The 10,846-nt window shown below is 42.6% G+C and overlaps 1 long non-coding RNA gene across 1 annotated transcript; it reads left to right on the top strand.

The window, feature by feature from the left end:
* Positions 1–1,343: 1,343 nt before the first annotated feature.
* Positions 1,344–6,601, top strand: LOC123582592. The gene is made up of 2 exons (XR_006704474.1): positions 1,344–1,440; positions 6,410–6,601. It is a non-coding gene; the product is annotated as an uncharacterized LOC123582592 (long non-coding RNA).
* Positions 6,602–10,846: the final 4,245 nt, after the last annotated feature.

The following is a 10,846-nucleotide window of genomic DNA, read 5'->3' as shown; positions in this document are numbered from 1 at the left end:
TGGTAAGGATAGGGCCCTAAGTCCGTCTTTTGCATGTAGATACCCAACTGCTCCAGCATCATTTCTTGATAAGCTATTTTCTTTATTGCATTCATGCCTTTGTACCTGAGTCAAAATCAGTTGTGCATAGATGTATGGTTTATTTTTGGACTTTCTGTTTCATTGAGCTGTTTGTCTAACTTTATACGAATATTGTATTGTTTTGATTACTGTAGTTTTATAAATAAGTTATAAAATCAGATAATGTAAGCCCCAAAACTTTGTTCTTTGTCAAAATTGTTTAATGTATTCTAGATCTTTTGTATTTCCACATGAATCTTAAAATCATCTTGTCATTTTCTACCAAAAAAAGAATAAAATACCCTGCTTGGATTTTGATTGAAATTATGTTGAATTTCAGATCTATTTGAAGGAGAATTGACATCTTAAAAATATTAACTCTTGATCCATTAACATTTATTTAGGTCTTCTGTAATTTCTCTCATCAATGTTTTGTATTATTGAGATGAGTCTTTTTACAACTTTTGTTAAATTTCAAATCCCAACGTATTACCATTTTTTATGATACTGTAAGTAATTTTTACAATTTCCATTTCTGTTAATATATGGGAATATAATTGGAGGGAAGGTGGGTGGGTGGATGGGTTAAATAGGTGATGGGGATTAAGGAATGCAGTTGTGATGAACACAGGTGTTGTATGTAAGTGATGATTCACTAAATTGTACACCTGAAACTAATATTACAATTTATGTTAACTATATGGAATTTAAATAAAAATTTAAAAAAGAAAAAAAATAGTTCTAATAGCTTTTGTACATTCCATGTGAAGTTCTGCAGATAGCCACGTTGTCTGTTTTAGGAAGAAAGCTTTTCTTCTTCCAACTTGGGTCCAATGAGTGGGGGGGGGGGGCCTGCAATTAACAATATATTAACAGGAGGGTGGTGCCTGGGTGTCTAGGTCTGTTAAGCATCCAACTTCAGTTCAAGTCATGATCTCACGGTTTGTGAGTTCCAGCCCCAGCTTCAGGCTCCGTGCCGACAGCTCAGAACCAAGGAGCTTGCTTCGGATTCTGTGTCTCCCTCTTTCTCTGTGCCCCTTCTCCACTCATGCTCTGTCTCTCTCTCAAAAATAAATAAACATTAAATTTTTTTTTTAATAGATTAACAGGAGGAAAAATAAGGCTTGTTTTCATGTGTTGTCTGTACACGCGGAAGTACTCAGTAGTGCGTAATTCACTAAAGAGCTAGAGATGAAAGGTTCATATACCAAACCTAATGAAGTAGGGCGGGGAGTTTGGGGCTTTATGAGAAAGTTCTATTGGGCTTTGTGATGCTCATGGGAATTGGGGCAGTCTGTTTCCCTGGCAGCTGCATTCTTAGGAAACTCCCTCAGAGGAGTGCTTAATGGCAGCTGTATTTTCTGGAGGCTCTGTTTTCAGGTAAGGAGAGTTCAGATAAGATTTGTTCCTGCGTCTTCTTTAGCTTGAATGTTTTCACTTTAATCTTTATACCAATTCTGGGCATCCAAGTGAGTCCCCACATGTGCAAATCAAGGCAGAATTGCTTCGCGCTTTTCAGTCTGGGTGTCTTTGCTTTCTTTTTCCTGCCTGCTTACACCGGCCAGAGCCCAGTCCATTGGTTCTCCATCAAGGGGCAGTTTTGTCCCAGGGAGACATTTTTGGCTGTCATGATTTGGGAGGGGGGATTACTACCAGCATCCAATGGGTAGAGATCAGGGATGCTGCTAAATACCTTCTAGTGCACAGGACAGCCTCCAAACCAAAGAATTACCCAGGTGAAAATGTCAATGTTGCCAAGGTTGAGAAACCCTACTCCCAGCAGAATGTTGGATGGAAGTGGTAAGAGCCATCTTCCTTGTCTGGTTCTGCATTTCAGGGAGAAGCATCTGGTCCCTCAATATTAGCTGTGACGTTAGCTGTGGGTCTTTCACAGATTCCCTTTACAGGGTTGAGGAAGTTCCTTTGCCTTCCTACTTTGCAGGAGTTGTCCATTTTTTAATTTGGGAATTTTTGGAACCAGGAGTTTGATTTTGTTAAGTCTGTGTGTTTTTAATCTACTGAGATAGATGATCATATGGGTTTTTTTCTAGTTTGTGAGCAGTGAGCTACACTGACTGATTTTTGAATGTTGAAATAATCTTGCATTTCTAGGATAAACCCTCCTTACTCATGATGTCTTATCTCTTTAATATATTGTCTGATCTGTTTTGGTCAACTTTGTTTAGAATTTTTTACATGCCTTTTGCCCTGTTTGTGACAGATCTGGGTCCTTGATTTTCTTGGAGCAGGATTCGCACACAGAATGTGGTGACACTGAGGCTTTTCTTTCCAGGAAGCAGCTTTTATTCTTTTGGTTTGTACCCAAAGAACTGAGTCCTGAACATCCCGTAGCATAGTTTTTTTAGACATTTTCTCTTTCTTTGTCTCCCGTATATGGTAACACACACAAACATGTAGTCTGATTAAGTAGTCTCAGTTTACAAGGTCATGAGGGATGTTGTCACGTAGGCACATAGCCAGGTTACCTTGAAGTTTTGTTGTTGTTGTTTTTTCTTTTCTCTCTTTTTCTTTTCTCCTTAGGGAGGGGACCCTACCACATTCTTGTAATGGAAACTTGGATATACAGGAAGGAAAAAAACCCAAAAAGTTCAGTCGGTTGGGCATCAGACTTCGGCTCAGGTCATGATCTCACGGTCCGTGAGTTCGAGCCCCGCGTTGGGCTCTGTGCTGACAGCTCAGAGCCTGGAGCCCGTTTCGGATTCTGTGTCTCCCTCTCTCTCTGCCCCTCCCCTGTTCATGCTCTGTCTGTCTCTGTCTCAAAAATAAATAAACATTTAAAAAAATAAAAAAATTAAAAAAAAAAAGAAAAAGAAAAATGGGCCAAGGAAGAGATTGCCAACCTTACTCATAACTAGAGAAATGTAATCTAAAACTACAGAGAGGTCATTTTCCCTTCAAATTGTCAAAAACAGGGGCGCCTGGGTGGCTCAGTTGGTTAGGCCTCTGACTTTGGCTCAGGTCATGATCTCGCAGTTTGTGAATTCGAGCCCTGCGTCAGGCTCCGTGCTGATAGTGTGGAGCCTGCTTGGGATTCTCTCCCTCTCTCTTTTTCCCACACTTGCGCTCACATCTGCACACACACTGTCTGTCTCTCAAAATAATAAGTAACCTTAAAAAAAAAAAAAAAAGAAACAAACAGAAAAGCTAGACAATAGGTTCTATTGGAAATGCCATGGGTAAATAATGCTATACACACTAATGGAAATCAAGATTTTTTACAACTTTTTGGAGGGGAGTTTGGTAATGTCTAACAAAGGTACACGTGCTTCTACTTTCTGACCCATCGATTTTACTTCTAGGAATTTGAAGATATTCTTCTGCAATGTGAAATGCACATACACAATCCTATCACTGCAGCATTGTTTGTAACTGCAAAATATTTGAAACCGTTTAACAGCTCTCTGTGGAAGAGTAGTTGAGTAAATTATATTCTATCTACACAATGCAACACTGCATCTGTGAATAAAAAACAAAAAAGAGTGAAGAAAATTCCTATGAGCTGATACGGAATGATTTGCAGGTTATATTGTTAAGTGACAAAAAGCAACTACAAAAGCACATTCATAGTATGTGTTATGGGTTGACTTGTGTCCTCCCAAAGTTCCTAGGCTGAAGTCCTAACCCCCAGAACTTCAGAACATGACCGTGTTTGGAAATACTCATTGCAGCTACATTTGGTTAAGATAAAGTCATACTATGGGCGCCTGGGTTGGCTCAGTCCTTTAAGCATCCGACTCCAGCTCAGGTCATGATTTCACAGTTCACGGGTTCAAGCCCCACATCAGGCTCTGTACTGACACCTTGGAACCTGCTTGGGATTCTCTTCCTCCCTCTCTATCTGCCCTTCCCTGCTCTCTCTCTCTCTCTCTCTCTCAAAAATAGTTAAATATTAAAAAAAGATGAAGTCATACTAGAGTAAGGCGTGTCCTAGAAAATGAGAAAATTTGGACTGAGGTACACATAGGAGAATGCTGTGTGAAGACTGGAACTCTGTGGCCACAAGCCAGGAAGCCACCAGGAGCTGGGAGAGAGGCCTGAATCATATCCTTCCCTATTGCCTTCATAGGGAGTGTAGCCCTCCACCACCTTGACCTGGACTTCTTAGCCTCAAGATCTGTGAGACAAAAAGTGTCCGTTTTCTAAGCCACTTGGTTTGTGGTGCTTTGTTATGACAACTTTGGGAAACTAATCCAGTATGCTGCCTTTCATGTAAAAAGCAAAAAGAGGGGCGCCCGGGTGGCTCAGTCAGTTAAGCGTCTGACTTTGGCTCAGGTCACGATCTCACGGTTTGTGAGTTCGAGCCCCGCATCGGGCTCTGTGCCGACAGCTCAGAGCCTGGAGCCTGCTTCGGATTCTGTGTCTCCCTCTCTCTCTGCCCCTCCCCTAACTCGTGCTCTGTGTCTCTCTCAAAAATAAATAAAAATTTTAAAAAATTAAAAAAAAAAAAGAAGGCTAGATAAATGTGAATCCCTTACTTGGATTATTGTACTATGGAAATACACACTAAAGGGTTTAGGGTAAAGGAATGTCACGTTTACAACTTCCTGTCACATTTTTCAGGGAAAAAACCCAGGCACACACATATCCATTCATGTAGGTAGAGAGGAAATGATAAATGTGGTGAATGTTAACATTTCGGGAATCTGGGAATGGCTAGTAGGAATTCTTTGTACTATTTTTGTACTTTTTTATAAGCCTGAAATTCTTATTTTTTAATTTTTTTAATGTTTACTTTTTTGAGAGAGAGTGCGCACTTGCGTGCCCAGTGGGGGAGGGGCAGAGAGAGGGAGGGAGGGAGAGAGAGAGAGAGAGAGAGAGAATCCCAAGCAGGCTCTGGGCTGATAGGGTGGAGCCTGACGCAGGGGCTCGATCTCACCAACTCTGAGATCATGACCTGAGCTGAAATCAAGAGTCGATGCTTCACTGACTGAGCCCCCCAGGTGCCCCTAAGCCTGAAATTCTTTAAAACATAAAAAGGTTACAACAATTGTGGCAGGAAAAGTAGCTGACTGGGCTAGACTGTGCTCGCCCCCATGGTCCTAATCCCTCAAGGGAAAAGACAAATACTGGCCTCGAGTAAGTCGTGGCCTCAACCTGCCCAGTGTGGTTCCAAGCAGCTAGACTGTTCTTGCTTAGAAAATAAGGGATCTGAGAAATACTCAAGCAAGGAATCTACGTAATCATTTAATATAGCTAACCCTATCATTCAAAAAGCAGGAGTACGTGGGTGGTTCAGTCATTTGCGTGTCTGACTCTTGATATCTGCTCAGGTCATGATCTCTCAGTCGGGAGATCAAGCTGCTCATCGGATTCTGTGCTGAGCCTGGAGCCTGCTTGGGATTCTCTCTCCCTCTCTCTCTGCCCCACCCAGCTTGTGCTCTGTTTCACAATAAATAAATAAACATTTAAAAAAAAAAAAAGGAAAAGTAGCTACGCTACACCATTGACGATCATTTGTGCAGAGTTCAGGATTATTTTAGTATAGAATTAAAAGGTCTAGAAAAATACTGACTTAAAATACTATATCAAAACACACACACACACACACACACACACACACACAAAAACCTATTCCTTATATGAACCATAAACTGAAAAGATATTTACTCTGTCCAGGGAAGAGTCTCAAGTGTAGAGGTGTTTTGATTTAGCACACTATTTCAAGGGCGGCCTCAGAGCTGTCACAAAAGCCTTGTTCAAATAAATACGTAAATAAAAGGCTTAAGCCAGCAACCCATCCCTGACACACAGAAAAATACTGAAGTTAACCGATGTCATCATCCAATCCAGTGCTATTTGTTTTTCAGATTAGAGAAATAAATTTGAATCAGCCTTAGAACTCAGGTCTTTTGACACATTCGAAAGAAAACCACAGCCCCAAAAGGAGTCACTTGGGTTAAGGCCCCAAATCAGTAGTCCAAGCCTTAACATCTAACCTAACTGCAGTTCCAAACCTTGGAAATGTAACCTTCAACCAGTCCACAGAACTTCCTGGTCATTACAGGACGTTTGTTGGTGTTAGGACCTTAAAGGAAAGGGAGAGACCCCTTTGCTCCCCTTAGGAGGGCAACTTTGCCTAAACAGTGCAGTCTATGCTAATACATTCTTTTCTTCCATTTTTATGCCCTCTTTCTGCCTTTGAAAACCTTTATTTCCTTTAGCTCCGTGGACCCCCCTTTCTAGTTAGTAGAAGGAATGCTGTCTCATTCATGAATTGTTTAATAAAGCTAATTAGACCTGCAAATTTACTCAGTTATCTTTTTTTTTCTTTTTTAACAGATGACAGTTGCGGTGTTCTCAGGTTTTTAATTCTCATTTCTCTCCGCAGGTATTTATTGAGCATCTTGTCTGTACCAGGAATGGCATAAGGCTTTAAGCCTATGGTAATGAGCCTCTTGCCGGATTCACTACCTCTTCTTATCAGAGGGAGAATCTAGCATCGAAGCTGAGGACTGCACATCGCATGATCGAGGACAAAGTTAATTAAAACTAACGCGCTCCAAGAAACGTGACCTCTGTACGCATATGCTGTACTTTTATTTTTCTGCCCCTGCGTTTCTATTCAGGGTTTTTAATAAAATAATAGAATCTAAAGAAAGGATCTGCTGAAGTCTAAAACAAGTTGTCTGTGTTTCTTCATTCTACTCTCCGCAGAAGGATAAACGATGAAAGCCACTTTTCTCTGCCAGCATTCACCCTCAATAAAAGGGGTATATACTAGAAAGCCCTTTTATACACACTGAGGACAAAGGAAGAGTGGAAAATATTGACTTTTGTGGGGCTCACACTTTAGCCCAGCTCAGCAGGTTTCTTCCAGACAACCTGACAATGCCTGGACATGAATCGAGACGTGCGCATCTCCCGCAAGTCCGGGCTGCAGAGTCGGATAAAAGGCCTCGTGCTTCAGAAGGGAACCCCGGTTCCCCAGAGTCTCAAGTTCCCTCTGGAATGGTCCGTGCTCAACAGCACGGCATAAACATTTAGGGCAGAATCGGGTCTGGGTTTCCTAGGAGTTCATGAATTTCAAAGGCCGAGTGGAGACCACTGAGTTACAGTTCCCTCTGTGGGGTCCTACAAAACCCAAAAAAAAGAAGGACAGTGGGGAGAAACTTGACTAGCCCACACAAATCTAATAGAAAACTATAATTTTCTAGGGAAAACAGAACTCAAGTTATTAATAGTAGAAGAAATATGGCATTTTCTTGAACAATAATAGAAAAATAGCTCCTTTCAAACTTAAAATTTTTAAAAATAAACGTTTCACAGGTTTTTTTTTTTTCTCTTTCAAATTTTTATTTAAAGTCAGGGCACCTGGGTGGCTCCGTTGGTTAAGCATCCGACTTCGGCTCAGGTCATGATCTCAGGGTTTCTGGCTTCAAGCCCCATGTCGGGCTCTGTGCTGACAGCTCAGAGCCTGGAGCCTGCTTCAGATTCTGTGTTCTGTCTCTCTCTTCCCCTGTTTCCCCTCCCCCCAAAAATACACATTTAAAAAAATATAAAAAATAAAGTTATGGATTTCCTAGGAGGCAAGTTTTACCTATACTGAGCATTTATTTAAGTGCCAAGATATGCACACACATTATCTTCGTTCCTACCAAGATCTACACAGAACTCAAGCAGAAAGCAGGAAACCACTGCCCTTTTGTGTGTTGATCAGATGAAAAATTGTAGGACAGACCGCCGGGGAATACCTCCGTGCAGCTCCTAGTTCTTTTTATAGTCCTTTGAGTTACTTACGCAAGTAATCATAAAATGAAAAGTACAAATTAGTTCTTCTCCCCACCCTTATTGTTTTGACTACGTTAGCGTTGACCTCTTTCTTCATTTATTCAACGGGTATTTATTTCCTGTGTCCAGTACTCCAGGCACGATGGAAAGATGTAAAGTCCAGCAGTGAACCAAACAGACGTATGAACACACGGTTAGGGAGCAGGTTGTTCAGAATTTTCTGTAGCCTGAAGAGTCCCTCCACGCTCTTATTCTGGCTCAAAACTAAACAGCCTCCAATCTTTTCTGGAAGCAGAGAGATAAACACAGAAAGTGCCCAATGTGGGAAAATGCTCGTAATATACTGTTAAACTGAAGAAAGTGGGGCAGCAAATGATGTATGCTGTGGCCTCAGAGTTGTTAAAGACGCTCTACTCCAGGTGATGTATTCAAGCCAGGACCCATTGGTACAGCAACACTGGTCCCTGAATACTGGAATACATCTGGATCATTTGGAAAGTGGCTGTTGTCTTGAGGCACCCTGGGGTTTGTCGCCTCTCCCCTCTCTCCCCACCACTGCTCCCCCCCCCCCTTGCCACCTTGCTTCCTGGCCCCAGCTGGCCTGAAGATCTGCTCTAGACCCCAGCTGAACTCCATTCTCATTGGCTGCTGCCTATGCTATATTGGCTGTTAAATATTTCATATATATATATATATATATATATATATATATATAGCGCCTGTTTGCAGAAATAAGATTTTTTTTTTATAAATTAAAAAAAATTAATGTTTATTTTTGAGAGAGAGAGAGAGACAGAGTGCAAGCAGGGGAGGGGCAGAGAGAGAGGGAGACACAGAATCTGAATCAAGCTCCAGGCTCTGAGCTGTCAGCACAGAGCCCAGTGTGGGACTTGAACTCATGAACCATGAGATCATGACCTGAGCCAAAGTTGGCTGCTTAACCGACTGAGCCACCCAGGTGCCCCAGAAATAAGATTTTTCTAATACCCAGCTGACAGCAATTATTCATGCTTCCTAAGACACCCCTTGGCCAATGACTGCCTCTTGGGTAGGGGAGGTTGAATGCCAAAGTCATGCTCCCTTGTTTTGAGGCAATTCGGAGAATCACAGAACAGTTTCCACCTAAGAGCTCTCTGCAGAGTTGGGCTGAACTAGGCTTCACCTGCGCATCCTGGCTTAGCTCCCTTCCCGATCCTGCCTCCTTCCTTCCCTGTTCCTACCATGTATTGCTGTGTGACAAACAATCTCTGATCTCCGTGACTCAAAACAACAATTTACTACGACATCTGATGGTGTTCACAGTGGACTGGGCTCAGCCTCATCATTCTTATTGGGTTTCTCTAACGCAGTTACCCTCATATGGTGGCTGGGGCTGAATTCATCGGAACCGTTTGAAGGATTGTCCACTCACATGACTGGCATCTAAGCTTCAATGGGCTCTGGTCTGGCATCTCTTTCCCCACTCAGCCACTCCACGTGGCTGGCTTAGGGCCCTCTCAAAGGTAGTTGGTCTTCTTGTCCCCTAGAGCAGGTGTTCTAACCCCCGTGGGCAGCAACTACAAGGTATCTTTTGACCTAGTCTCAGAAGACACATAGTGTCACTGCCACCACATTTTACTGGCCAGCGATGACTCACAGGGCCAGCCCAGATTCAAGAGGAGAACGGCACAGGAGAAGTGGACACCTGATGGGGAAAGAGTGGGGTCTGAAATTTGGGATGGCAATGTCTGAGTAGATGAATGCTCTGGGCCTGTGTCCAAAACTGTGTAGGGTCTGGAATTTTATTTTAATTTTTGCAAGTTAGCCTCAACTGTTTCATTGGTGCTGGGAGAAGACTCTTGGGTCAGAAACATAGGACTTTATTAGTCACTACAAAAGCACCAGCCAAAGCTCCTCTTTGGTTGGGGACCAGCTCCACGTCTTTGATTCCCACGGCAGGGATGCAAAGGATCCACGATGGGTGGTCTGCACATGCAGTGGGTTGGGTGTTAAGAGAGGAACACCGAGTAATTATGATAGTTCTCCTGTAATCTAATATTCTGCTTGCTCTATCGGGTCCTGAGAAGGGTATATGCAAATCTCCAACCCTGGTTGTTAATTTAATTTTCCTTTAGTTTTGTGAATTGTTGCTTTGAGTGTTTTGAAGCATATATGCTCATGGAAAATCATCCATTCTGTTTGAAGTCTTCAGTGGGGTAACCCCTATTGACTTATATCCTGTGCAAAATAAGTCTGGCCAAGATCCTACCGGTGTTCTGGCCCAAGTTGTCCCAAATGATCAGGTAGCAGCCATAGTTTACAGTTTAGCATAACTCTTCCTGTGCCCCTATTTGGAAACATCTTCCCTCTGGAAGCCAAGACCTCTAGACCCATCGAACCTAGAACCGTGTGGGATGGAAAGAACACACAGATTCCCTAGTGCATCCCTGGGAGTGGTGGTGAACAAGGCCACTCCTGCTTTGACCCCTTGGTCCTCAAATCATGTATTCTATCAAAACATAGCCTCGCAGGGGACACGTGCCACAACAAAGCCATTAATTCAAGATGTATGGTGCATCCTAAAAATGGTGCCTGGGGCGGCCACAGGAATGTGCTTCACAAGCCTTGGCTCACATGGAGCATAACTGACCAAGGGCTCTGGCTGCTGACGTCTGGAATCCACCAGCACATCTACACCAGGACATGCCCGTAGCCCGTGACTCCTGCCAGGGACTCCACGGGGCAACAAAAATTCCCACGACACTGAGCCAACCACTAGCGAAGGAGAAAATCACAATGCTGCAGTATTTGTTCTGGTAAGTATATACTTGTGCACACGTGGGAGATACTTTTGTAGACACCATGTCTCGAGATGGATTTGCAGATTTCTAATTTAATGCAAGGGTCAAGAAATAGGAAAATAATGAGAAATCATCTAAACGACCGTGAATGGGAGATCTATTAAATCAAGTGTAGTTTGTACAGGATGGAAACTATCCAGCAGTAGGAATGAAAACACAAAACAAGAAATAACATTTTAATGTTGATGATAAAAGGT

This window comes from Leopardus geoffroyi, chromosome B1 (genome assembly GCF_018350155.1).
Source record: "Leopardus geoffroyi isolate Oge1 chromosome B1, O.geoffroyi_Oge1_pat1.0, whole genome shotgun sequence".
In the NCBI taxonomy this organism is placed as follows: Eukaryota; Metazoa; Chordata; class Mammalia; order Carnivora; family Felidae; genus Leopardus; species Leopardus geoffroyi.
This window is presented reverse-complemented; position numbering and strand designations above follow the sequence as displayed.